At 42.6% G+C, this 13768-nt stretch overlaps 1 pseudogene; it reads left to right on the forward strand.

Moving 5' to 3' along the window:
* The first annotated feature begins 3526 nt into the window (after positions 1-3526).
* LOC123084009 (1-aminocyclopropane-1-carboxylate oxidase homolog 1-like) lies at positions 3527-4105 on the forward strand (annotated as a pseudogene).
* Positions 4106-13768: the final 9663 nt, after the last annotated feature.

Below are 13768 nucleotides of genomic sequence, written 5' to 3' on the forward strand. Positions count from 1 at the left end.
GTGATTCTTCTTTTTAAACTTGCACAACTTATAGAAGTACGGTTCCATAAACAAGTCAGGGGGCATCAAGAAGAGCTATATTTGTGTTTTTAACATCAAGTCAGGCAGAGCTATATTTGTGCCTATGGTTGAATGAAGAGCTATACGTGTTTGGCTTTATATATCTCATATGTCACCAAATATATGTATACAAGTTATGTTATAGTGGCCATTATAAAAGTAGCCTTGCATTTACATGTGTTCCTTTTCGCAGCAATGCGCGTGTGTAACTTCGTTTATTTCTATGGTATATCTGTATATTATTGTGTCACAACTTAGCCAGATATCATATTAGCTTGTTCCCGTTGCAGGGTGCCAAAACTGAATTCCATTGCACCGCGAATTTGACATCTTTGCGGTCACTATCGTCAGCCTCTATCAACCTATTGTATAAAGTTCCAGAATACTGCTGTAAGGTGGAGACTGGATAGCCATAGGTTCCTGACAGTACATGGCAGTCTTGAATGTATTTTTTTCATTCGTCACCAAATTGAGAGGTAAGAAGTTGAAGCTAAGAGGATGTAGATGAGTCTGTCTGATCCTCCGAAGATCGAAACCATATCATTGTGCCTGCCTCTCCACAGCTTATACAAACATTTCATTGTCATAGTAACATCACATCACATCACATGTTCCAAGGATCCAATCAGACCGAACTGAATTAATCACCAGTCAATCACAGTGGTCACTCCTGCCAGCGCTGTCCGGGACTGACTCAGCAGCGCGACCTGAGAATGCCGATGTTCCCCTCCATTTGCCAGCTGCAGGCGAGTTCTCTGACCTTTCTCTACTCTGATTGCTCACTAGACTTGGACTGAACTGAGCTGAACTGAACTGAAGAAAACAGAGCACATATGCAGTTAGAGTACATCAAACCTGGCTTCAGTCCTCACAGATCAAAGATCAGCCATGGCATTGCACAAGAATAGAATGATAACCCAGTAGCACAGCATATGCTTGATTGGCTCCTCATCAGTATCAAGTTAATTATGAGCTCACAAATCACAGTAGATTGCAATAGCAAATCAAAGAAGAACCACCATGCTCTCGGCAATACCTATTGCTAAATTACACAAGAACCACCGAGCCCATCTGTGCAAGCATCGAACAAAAGAGATTATTATTGTCGTGTGCTTCACAACTTCAACAAGGCATCCACAATTTGATTTTCCATGCTTATGAGATGTAACCAAAGAACCGCTAAGTACAGAGCAGATCACGGTAGTAATAATACCCCAGAACCGGAAACAGAAATAACTTGCAAACGAACTGAGCCTGTCCATATGGTCTATTAATAGCTAGACTTTTTTTTTTCGAGATTGACGGGGGGGCCAAAAACCCCACCGCTTGTTATATTCCCACTCGAAAGTGACTTGGCAGTCAGTACAGATACAAGTAAGTGCACAAAGGCACAAAAGAAAATAACAGGGGAGGGCTTCAAGAGGAAGCCCAAAACTAGAAGAAAGAAAACAAAATGAAGGGGAAGGCTGGCAACAGAACCAAACCGAAACCCCTGGAGGCCGACATCTCAGGTAGCAAGCTCCGCTGAGCAGCTTGTTCCACCACTGACAATGAACCACAACAAGGCCTAGGGAGAAAAAGACGGGCACCATAACAGCAACTCGCAATGGAACATCACTGGCACGAACGAAGGGCGTCGGATAGCCGAGTTCGTGCGGCGACACCGGTGTGCGCCGGCGAAGCCAAGAGACAACAAACCACCGAGACCGAAGGGCACGGCACCGGTGTACCGCCGCCGAGGTCGAAGAGCAGCGTGCCGCCGAGGCCACCCCAGGATGTCCACGCAAACGTCGCCCGGGCCACCATGAAGCACATCCCTGATAGAAAGGAGACACCGAAGTAGAAGCATATCGAGAAGCATCACTGGCGCGAACGAAGAGCGTCGAATAGCCGAGGTCGAGTGGCGGCACCGGTGCGCCGCCAGCGAAGCCGAGAAGGCAACACGCCACCGAGACCGAAGGGCGCAGTACCGGTGTACTGCCGCCGAGGTCGAAGGGCAGCGCGTCGTCGAGGCCACCCCAGGATGTCCAAGCAAGCTCCACTCGAGTCGCCAAGGACAATGGCCAGCCAGGGATCGAAGCCGAGGTGGAGAGGAAGCAGCAAGAGGCGAGTCCACCCGAAGCAGAAGAAATCCAAGAAGATGCCCCCAAGGAGGAAACGGCGTAGAGACGTCGACATCATCCGACACAGGGAACCCCGGGTCCGAGATTTCTCTCGGGATCTGAGTGCTTGGGGGGGAGGGAAACAATGCCAAACTCGACGCCTTCAAGAAGGAAAAATGGCGGCTGCAGCCGTCATCGTCGATGAAGTTTTCACCCGGCAGTGCCTCCTCCACCTCGCAACCGGAAAGTCGGCCAACCACCGCCGTAGCCCATCAGGCTAGACAGCCATGAGCTGCGAAGCGAGCTACGGAGGGCCAAAGAGAGCAGCAACATACGCAGCAACGTACCGGGCTGCCGCACGCAGACGTGGTGCACCGCGGCCAGCGCGAGGCTGCAATGAGAGAGCACGGAGGCCGGTCGACGAGGCCATCCGTACCCGCCAGATCTGGTGCTGAGGCGCGACCACCAAGAGTCCGGCGACGGCCGAGCGATTCCGGCCAGCCGGCGCCCCCCACGGGTCGGAGAGGAAGGGGAAAGGCCGGGCGACGTGCAGGCACCGCAGATCGAGTCACCGTCGAGGGGGGCGAGGAACGGACAGATCGGGGAGGAGGGGGAGCCGCACGGGGGCAGCGCCCGCCGCTGCCAGCCGCCGGCGGGCTTCGACCGGCGACGTAAGCCGGCAGCGGCGAGGGGAGACGCTGGAGAAAGGGGGGCCGGCGGCGGCGGACCTGGTTCCGCCCGAGTCGCCTCCTAGGCTGAATGAGGTGAAGAAAAGCGCAACATGTATAGTTGCAGTTTCAGAACCGGAAACTACATTTGTTGGTTTCCATCCATGCGCCGAATTTCATCATATCTAGAGGCCATCATGTCACCGAGAGATGTGCGGGTCTGAATTAAAGAAACCATATTAATACCAGTATACTATTGATTGATCTATCATAAAAAAATCGTAGTTTTTCCGAGAAAAAAATTTAACAACCTACGCAACTCTGCCGCAAAAAAAAATGTTGATTTAGGGAACTGCAACCCGAGCTACTTTCAGAGAACAGAGCAGAGTATAAACTCCAGTAGTTGCACTGCAAACTAAGTTTCTTTAAGAGAGCAGAGTAAGAGTACCCTAAACTCCACTAGTTCGCTGTAGAGAGCAGAGTAAGAGTATCCCACAATGATGGATCAACCGCCTCACTGATTACATAAAGAAGTCCAAGTTAGGTTTTCTCTTTCATAGCATTTTGAAAGAGATAGGTACTGTAGAAAATTAATAGAGTGGATCGAACTTTTCGATCTCACATGATTTGCACCGGCCCTGCAGAGTTGATTTAGAAGAGCAACATTAATCACCTAGTAGAGTAGTATAACAATTGATGGCCTCCGATTCCGATCTCCTTCATGCACTCAAGGACTTCGACGACACCAAGGCCGTCGTTAAGGGCCTTGTGGATGTGGGCGTCTCCACCATCCCCTCCATCTTCCAGAATCCCCCCCCCCCCCCACATGTGCATGTAGATCATGAGCACCACTTCTCCATCCCCGTCATGGACCTCGTGGTTGTCGTGGATGCTACTACTACTACAACACCATCCAAGCGAGCTGAGTCGCCACATTGAATGCGACCGCGGAGAGGCGGGCTTCTTCCAGGTGGTGAACCACGGCGTGCCAAAGGCTGTCATGTTAGAGAAGCTCACGGTGTTGTGGAGCTTTCACGAGCAACATGCAGAGGCGGAGGCCAAGGCGCCCTGCTAAATCCGGAACTCTCGCCGATGTGTGAGCTACCAGAACAACTTTGACCTTTTATGGACACCGGCGGCCAACTGTTCATGGCGATGGCGCCAGAGCCACTGCCTCTTGAGGAAATCCCGCCCACATGAAAGACCATCATGCTGGAGTTCGTGAGGATGGTGCAGCAGCTAGGTCGCACCCTGCCCGAGATGCGAGTGAATTGAAAAAAACCACCACATTGAAGCCTGGGTTTTTTGAAAACACTGGTTTATGAATATGAGACCAAACCACTAATTCTTGGCCTAATATATTGCAAAAAATACTTATCGGTCTCTTCAAGCATTTTAACCACGATGGGTCCGCATTTGATGATGTGGCACAATAGTGTTGGGAGTAAACCACGCCTCCAGACGATGACTGGCGAGGTCCGGCTCGTAAGGCAGCGGCCGTTAGAGAGAGTGGAGGGCTGGTGCGTTGGTTCGTTAGCTAGCCCGCATGGCCGGGTCTCCTGTGTACGCGCATGCACCGTAGTTAGCAGGTTAGTTGGTTAGTGCATGCATGATGGATATGGACGCCGTGCATGTACCTGGCTTAGTGAGTTTGATAGCTAGACTAGTGCGTGCGTGCGTGGAGTTAGTGGCCTGTGTGGTGGCCGGATGCTGTGTGTGCAGTCGGGTATAAAAGGCCCTTTGATGAATTGATCGAAGTGAGCCGTGTGTAGCCATGTAGCCATTGTAAGGAAGAAAAGGATTGGGGCGTTCGTGCGCCCGTGGAGGCGCTCGTGCGCCGGCCGAAAAATCTTGTGTTCGTGTTCTTCTTCTTCCACCTCCAGTCCGGCGTGAGAGAAGAGGTATCTAGAGGGCTGTGGTTTCAACAAATAGTTCACTATAGACGACGTTAGATGAGGAATTGTCTAGATTTACAAAATCGTCCCTATAATTTTACAGAAAAATCATTCAATAAAAAAGCAATCAGCTCCAGATTTTGGCTACCCGAGCAGCCAAGCATAGTAGCAGCGTGCTGGCCATGGGCCTCGTCGCCGGGAGCGGGATCAGAGGGCACGGGGATAGGTGCGTGGCTGCTGCGGCACTCGGAGACATAGCTGGCCGGTGGGTGCGCCGCACCTCATACCCGTGCTTCATTTCGTGCCCTCCATCCTGCTGCCTTGGCTCGCCTTTGCTTGCTCAAGTGCTGAGCGCTGTCATGCTGCTGCTTGCTCTAGTGATGCACGCGGCCACCAGTTTTCTTCCTCCGCTACTGCGCGCCGCCGTTGCTTCTCGTGCTCGTGTTGTGCGCGGCCGCGCAGCTGCTTGCGCCCACACCATCGTTGTTGCTTGCTAAAGTTCTGCGCCCAACACAAAGAAGGCGGCAGCCTTGACCCAGGCTGCATCGGCGGTGCAGTTGGGTGGCGGTGGCCTACGGGAACGGCAGTGGTGGCCTCTGGGAACAGCCGACCCTGATTGGATTGCGGTAGGGGGAGATGTTGTTTTGGGGAGGGAGGGTCTTTTAAGAAAAGGACTAGTCTGGATCGTCTATTGTGAACCTTACGCCACGTAATCAAATGTGGGCCCGTCATAATCGCGGTTAAAATGCCCAAAGAGACCGATCGGTGTTTTCGCAATAGATTAGGCCGAGAATCGGTGGTTTTTATTTCAAATTCGTAAATCGATGTTTTCTACGTCAATTAGTGGGAAGAACGTCACACATTCTGACAATAATAGCTTAGTAAAGAGCTTCCTTGAAGCTCACAACATCGAGAACAGAGCAACAGAGTTGTTTGACCATGACAATGAGGTAGCGGAAGACTTTGAGCTTCTTCAAAATCTGGCAGAGATTGCAGTCTAGTGTCTCAACCTTGATGATGATCAAAGACCATCGTCGAAGGCAGATATAGCACACGGCCTTCTAGTACTGAAAAAGTCACGTAGATCATAAGTTATTGACGCTGAGTGTACACATGTGTTTGGGTGAATAAATGAATATAAAAAACTTGAAACGAACAACATATTGCCCCCTTTGGCTCTCGCATCGCCCCGAGCGAGCGACCCGAGGGCGACGATATTCCTCCTCTCCCTCCCTCTGCGCCGCAACCTGAGGGTGCCCTCGGTGGCCACGCGGCCTCCAATGAAGGTGGTGGCCAGGCTGTGCTGCCCTGCTTCGCTCCAGGGGGCCTTGGGCGCCAGGGTGGCGGCCCTGGATCTGGCTGGCGGCGTTGGAATAATCAGTGGTCACATTGAGCCGGAATGGCTAGTTGCATGGGGCTGGAATAATCACGGACCGACGCAGATGCAAGACTGCAAGAGTATCGCTAGCTCTTCCGCAACGGAATCTTGAACCTGCATGGCGTGATGTGATAGTGCATGCATGGCTGAGTTAGTTAGCTCGTGCGTGTGTGCATGGGTTGGTCTGTTAGTGGCCTAACGCGGTGTGAATCATTAGTACGTGCGTGCGTGGTGTCCGCGACGTGGTAGCTAGTTAGTTGCGTGTGGCGTCATTCGTGGGGCATGGCGTTCATCGCTGGAAAACTCCATTGCGCTTCTTCTCCTACCTCCGGCCGACCGTGAGTCCAAAGAGAGAGAGGTTCATCTGGCGTTTGTGCCGCCTAAGTGCTGGTTCGGCGTGTGTTGCGTGTGGATTTGTCCCAGCAGTAGCGAATACAAAGATATGTCTACATACTCTATCATTTAGCATGGTGGATCTCAGTTGCACAACTCTATACCTTACAAGTCATCTCCCTTTGTAATGTCAGTCTCTTAAGTGATCATATGTCGCCCGGCGGATCTTCTCCAAGTGGAGGATTTGGTGTCGCGTGGTGGACCTCCTCCTCTGAGCTGAGCCACACCTTCTGAGAGCAGCGCGGCGTTGCCCTCGGTGAGAACTACCCATCGCAGCTACAGCGGGCGCCGGTTTGTGCTGGCCCTATGGCCTTTCATCAGATTCTTAATGTATCATCACAGAAGGGCTTAGGACTGCCCACTAGCTATTTTTTACATCATTACCTTTGGTCCTCAGCGGGCCATCAGTGTAGACACTTATGGATCAGTGAGTGAAAATAAATTCTGCCAAAGAGCTTTGCATATCGAACAGTCTTTCCAGCCAGTCTGCTTTTCTCGTTCCCGGTGCCTCACATTCTTATTCTTACGCTCCTACTAAATCTCATACATTTGTTCTCACAAGTTATAACTAGAGCTGCACAAGGCCGTCTTTGCGCACGCATGTACCGACCTCTGAGTCGGTTTTCAATTTCAGTTTCAGAGAAATTTCAGCACCAACCGAAATAACTGAAATTCAGTGAATTTCAATGATTTCAGTTTTCATTTCAACCAAATGACCGAAATATTCACTTGAATTCAATTAAAATTTTGAAACATTTTAAAAATATTTTAAGAAATATTGGAATTGTTGTGCTATACTGAAATTGCTGAAATATTTTGGCCGAAACGTAATATTTCAGTGTCTGCTGAAATTACTGAAATTCAGTGAATTTCACCGAAATCTCACTGAAAGTGAAAACCATGCTCTGACTAGTTAACTCAATTTGGATTCGCCTCCCTTGTTTGGCACGGATTCAGTCTCCACCATATATGGGGTCACGCAGTTGAAAAAGTATCTGTTTGTGCATATCTTCTGTTATGCTGCCATCATAAAGAAAAGATACAATAAAGTGCAATGATGTGGTGAGCTACTTTTTTTCACAATAAATTAAGGAAACTTGAATGCCTTTTATAAACGCCTCGTGCTAACATGGTATGTACATCGGTTTTTCCTGGCAGCTTTTATATCCTATAAAGGGTGGCATTGTAAGTGGAAATTCTAGCTTGCCCATCTCTTTTGTAGCTACTATGTTCTAGTAACGTTGGATTCAGATGAGAGTATTTTACCTAGCTGGGCCTATGAACATGTTGAGCATCAAATATTTCGTAGAAATAGGATGCACTGGGAACATGAGTTTGAGTCAGACAGAAATCAATTGTTCATTCTAAACAGGATGGGCCGACATAGTTAAGTAGCACGGTATTGGACAAGACATAACTGAGTTAGTGTCAAGCTTATTCAAGGCTAGACTAGTCACACGTGCATGTCTTATTCGATACTACTTGAGTTGTTGGTTTCACCACTATGTCTTTGCGGGTACCAAGGGGGTGGACATCACTGTTGCTCTTTAGTAATATACAACTCAGTTGGGCCATCGTGGTGTTGCTTTTCAGTATTGAAATATTAATGTGGTTAATTTCAATGCTATATTTTAGTACCGAAATTAGTGATATAAAATTGAGTCATGCGTTCGTCAAGCTGTTTTTTCAGTACTGAAATCAATACTGCAATATTAACATGGATAACCGCAGTACGAAATATTAGTAACAAATTTGTGATATACAGCTAAGTCACGTGATCATCGTTTTGTTTTTAAGTACTGAAATCAGTATTGAAATATTATGTGGATAATCGCAATACTGAATTTTAGTATCAAAATTAGTGTTATACAACTGAGGCTGGTCATCCTGGTGCTGTTTTTTAGTACTAAAAACAGTATTGAAATATTAACATAAAGAATACCGAAACTTGTGATATACAGCTAAGTCTCACGATCTTTGTTTTTTCAGTACAGAAATCAGTACTGAAATATTAAGTGGATAATCGCAATACTGAACTTTAGTACCAAAATTAGTGATACACAACTGAGTCAGGTCATCCTGGTGCTATTTTCAGTATTGGAATCAGCATTGAAAAATTAACGTGAATAATCACAACACTGAATTTAGTACCGAAATTAGTGATATACAAGTGAGTCGGGTGATCGTCCTTTTGTATTTCAGTACTGAAATCAGTATTGAAATATTAAGGTGGATAGTCGCACTACTGAATTTCTATACCGAAATGAGTAATATACAACATAGTCGGGTCATCTTGGTGCTGTAGTTCAGTACTGAAATCATTTTTGAAATATTAATGTGGATAATCACAACACTGAATTTTAGTACCGAAATTAGTAATATACAAGTCAGTTGGGTCATCGTGGTGCTGCTTTTCAGTATTGAAATATTAACGTGGTTAATCTCAATTCTATATTTTAGTACCAAAATTAGTGATATAAAATTGAGTCATGCATTCGTCGAGCTGTTTTTTCAGTAATGAAATCAATACTGCAATATTAACATGGATAACCGCAGTACCAAGTATTAGTAACAAATTTGTGATATACAGCTAAGTCTCGTGATCATCGTTTTGTTTTTAAGTACTGAAATCAGTATTGAAATATTATGTAGATAATCGCAATACTGAATTTTAGTATCAAAATTAGTGTTATACAACTGAGGCTGGTCATCCTGGTGCTGTTTTTTAGTACTGAAAACAGTATTGAAATATTAACGTGAAGAATACCGAAATTTGTGATATACAGCTAAGTCTCATGATCTTTGTTTTCTTCAGTACAGAAATCAGTACTGAAATATTAAGTGGATAATCGCAATACTGAACTTTAGTACCAAAATTAGTGATAGACAACTAAGTCAGGTCATCCTGGTGTTATTTTCAGTATTGGAATCAGTATTGAAAAATTAACATGAATAATCACAACACTGAATTTAGTACCGAAATTTGTGATATACAAGTGAGTCGGATGATCGTCCTTTTGTATTTCAGTACTGAAATCAGTATTGAACTATTAAGGTGGATAGTCGCAATACTGAATTTCTATACCGAAATGAGTAATATACAACATAGTCGGGTCATCTTGGTGCTGTAGTTCAGTACTGAAATCAGTATTGAAATATTAACGTGTATAATCACAATACTGAATTTAGTACCGAAATTAGTGATATAATAGTGAGTCGGGTGATCGTCGTTTTGTATTTCAGTACCGAAATCAGTATTGAAATATTAAGGTGGATAATCGCAATACTGAATTTATGTACCGAAATGAGTGATATACAACATAGTCGGGTCATCTTGGTGATGTAATTCAGTACTGAAATCAGTATTGAAATATTAACGTGGATAATCACAACACTAAATTTTAGTACCGAAATTAGTGATACACAATAGAGTCGGGTCATCATGGTGATGTTTTTCAGTATTAATTATTAACGTGGATAACCACAATACTGAGATTTAGTACTGAAATTAGTGATATAGAACTGAGTGAGCTGTTAGTCGTTATTTTTTTGAGTACTCAGATTAATACTGAAATACTAACATGTATAATCACAATAGTAAATTTTATAGCGAAATTAGTTATACAGAAGTGAGTCGGGTCATCGTCGTTTTGTTCTTGAGTACTGAAATCAGTATTGAAGTATTAGGGTGGATAATCGCAATACTGAATTTTAATACCGAAATGAGTGATATAGAACAGAGTCGGGTCATCTTGGTGCTGTATTTCAGTACTGAAATCAGTATTGAAATATTAAGGTGGATAATCACAATACTGAATTTTAGTAGCGAAATTAGTAATATACAACTCAGTCGGGTCATCGTGGTGTTGCTTTTCAGTATTGAAATATTAACGTGGTTAATCTCAATGCTATATTTTAGTACCGAAATTAGTGATATAGAATTGAGTCATGCGTTCGTCAAGCTGTTTTTTCAGTACTAAAATCAGTACTACAATATTAACATGGATAACAGCAGTACCAAATATTAGTAACAAATTTGTGATATACAGCTAAGTCTCGTGATCATCGTTTTGTTTTTAAGTACTCAAATCAGTATTGAAATATTATGTGGATAATCACAATAATGAATTTTAGTATCAAAATTAGTGTTATACAACTGAGGCCGGTCATCCTGGTGCTGTTTTTTAGTACTGAAAACAGTATTGAAATATTACCGTGAAGAATACCGAAATTTGTGATATACAGCTAAGTCTCGTGATCTTTGTCTTTTTCAGTACAGAAATCAGTACATAAATATTAAGTGGATAATCGCAATACTGAACTTTAGTACCAAAATTAGTGATACACAACTGAGTCAGGTCATCCTGGGGCTATTTTTAGTAATGGAATCGGTATTGAAAAATTAACGTGGATAATCACAACCTTGAATTTAGTACCGAAATTAGTGATATAAAAGTGAGTCGGGTGATCGTCCTTTTGTATTTCAGTACTGAAATCAGTATTGAAATATTAAGGTGGATAGTTGCAATACTGAATTTCTGTACCGAAATGAGTGATATACAACATAGTCGGATCATCTTGGTGCTGTAGTTCAGTACTGAAATCATTTTTGAAATATTAACTTGGATAATGACAACACTGAATTTTAGTACCGAAATTAGTGATACACAACAGAGTCGGGTCATCATGGTGTTGTTTTTTATTGTTACATATTAACGTGGATACTCACAATACTGAGTTTTAGTACTGAAATTAGTGATATAGAACCGAGTCAGCTGTTAGTCGTGTTATTTTTGAGTACTCAGATTAATACTGAAATACTAACATGTATAATCACAATAATAAATTTTATAGCGAAATTAGTTATACAGAAGTGAGTCGGGTCATCGTCATTTTGTTCTTGAGTACTGAAATCAGTATTGAAGTATTAGGGTGGATAATCGCAATACGGAATTTTAGTACCGAAATGAGTGATATAGAACAGAGTCGGGTCATCTTGGTGCTGTATTTCAGTACTGAAATCAGTATTGAAATATTAAGGTGGATAATCACAATACTGAATTTTAGTAGCGAAATTAGTAATATACAACTCAGTCGGGTCATCGTGGTGCTGCTTTTCAGTATTGAAATATTAACGTGGTTAATCTCAATGCTATATTTTAGTACCGAAATTAGTGATATAGAATTGAGTCATGCGTTCGTCGAGCTGTTTTTTCAGTACTGAAATCAATACTGCAATATTAACATGGATAACAGCAGTACCAAATATTTGTAACAAATTTATGATATACAGCTAAGTCTCGTGATCATCGTTTTGTTTTTAAGTACTCAAATCAGTATTGAAATATTATGTGGATAATCGCAATAATGAATTTTAGTATCAAAATTAGTGTTATACAACTGAGGCCGGTCATCCTGGTGCTGTTTTTTAGTACTGAAAACAGTAATGAAATATTACCGTGAAGAATACCGAAATTTGTGATATACAGCTAAGTCTCGTGATCTTTGTCTTTTTCAGTACAGAAATCAGTACATAAATATTAAGTGGATAATCGCAATACTAAACTTTAGTACCAAAATTAGTGATACACAACTGAGTCAGGTCATCCTGGTGCTATTTTTAGTAAAGGAATCAGTAGTGAAAAATTAACGTGGATAATCACAACACTGAATTTAGTACCGAAATTAGTGATATAAAAGTGAGTCGGGTGATCGTCCTTTTGTATTTCAGTACTGAAATCAGTATTGAAATATTAAGGTGGATAGTCGCAATACTGAATTTCTGTACCGAAATGAGTGATATACAACATAGTCGGATCATCTTGGTGCTGTAGTTCAGTACTGAAATCATTTTTGATATATTAACGTGGATAACCACAACACTGAATTTTAGTACCGAAATTAGTGATACACAACAGAGTCGGGTCATCATGGTGTTGTTTTTTATTGTTAAATATTAACGTGGATACTCACAATACTGAGTTTTAGTACTGAAATTAGTGATATAGAACCGAGTCAGCTGTTAGTCGTGCTATTTTTGAGTACTCAGATTAATACTAAAATACTAACATTTATAGTCACAATAGTAAATTTTATAGCGAAATTAGTTATACAGAAGTGAGTCGGGTCATCGTCGTTTTGTTCTTGAGTACTGAAATCAGTATTGAAGTATTAGGGTGGATAATCGCAATACTGAATTTTAATACCGAAATGAGTGATATAGAACAGAGTCGGGTCATCTTGGTGTTTTATTTCAGTACTGAAATCAGTATTGAAATATTAAGGTGGATAATCATTATACTGAATTTTAGTAGCGAAATTAGTAATATACAACTCAGTCGGGTCATCGTGGTGCTGCTTTTCAGTATTGAAATATTAACGTGGTTAATCTCAATGCTATATTTTGGTACCGAAATTAGTGATATAGAATTGAGTCATGCGTTCGTCAAGCTGTTTTTTCAGTACTGAAATCAATACTGCAATATTAACATGGATAACAGCAGTACCAAATATTAGTAACAAATTTGTGATATACAACTAAGTCTCGTGATCATCGTTTTGTTTTTAAGTACTGAAATCAGTATTGATATATTATGTGGATAATCGCAGTAATGAATTTTAGTATCAAAATTAGTGTTATACAACTGAGGCCGGTCATCCTGGTGCTGTTTTTTAGTACTGAAAACAGTATTGAAATATTACCGTGAAGAATACCGAAATATGTGATATACAGCTAAGTGTTGTGATCTTTGTCTTTATCTGTACAGAAATCAGTACATAAATATTAAGTGGATAATCGCAATACTGAACTTTAGTACCAAAATTAGTGATACACAGCTGAGTCAGGTCATCCTGGTGCTATTTTTAGTAATGGAACCAGTATTGAAAAATTGACGTGGATAATCACAACACTGAATTTAGTACCGAAATTAGTGATATAAAAGTGAGTCGGGTGATCGTCCTTTTGTATTTCAGTACTGAAATCAGTATTGAAATATTAAGGTGGATAGTCGCAATACTGAATTTCTGTACCGAAATGAGTGATATACAACATAGTCGGGTCATCTTGGTGCTGTAGTTCAGTATTGAAATCATTTTTGAATATTAACGTGGATAATCACAACACTGAATTTTAGTACCGAAATTAGTGATACACAACAGAGTCGGGTCATCATGGTGTTGTTTTTTATTGTTAAATATTAACGTGGATAATCACAATAATGAGTTTTAGTACTGAAATTAGTGATATAGAACCGAGTCAGCTGTTAGTCG

The sequence above is a fragment of the Triticum aestivum genome, chromosome 4A, assembly GCF_018294505.1.
Source record: "Triticum aestivum cultivar Chinese Spring chromosome 4A, IWGSC CS RefSeq v2.1, whole genome shotgun sequence".
Taxonomy (NCBI): Eukaryota; Viridiplantae; Streptophyta; class Magnoliopsida; order Poales; family Poaceae; genus Triticum; species Triticum aestivum.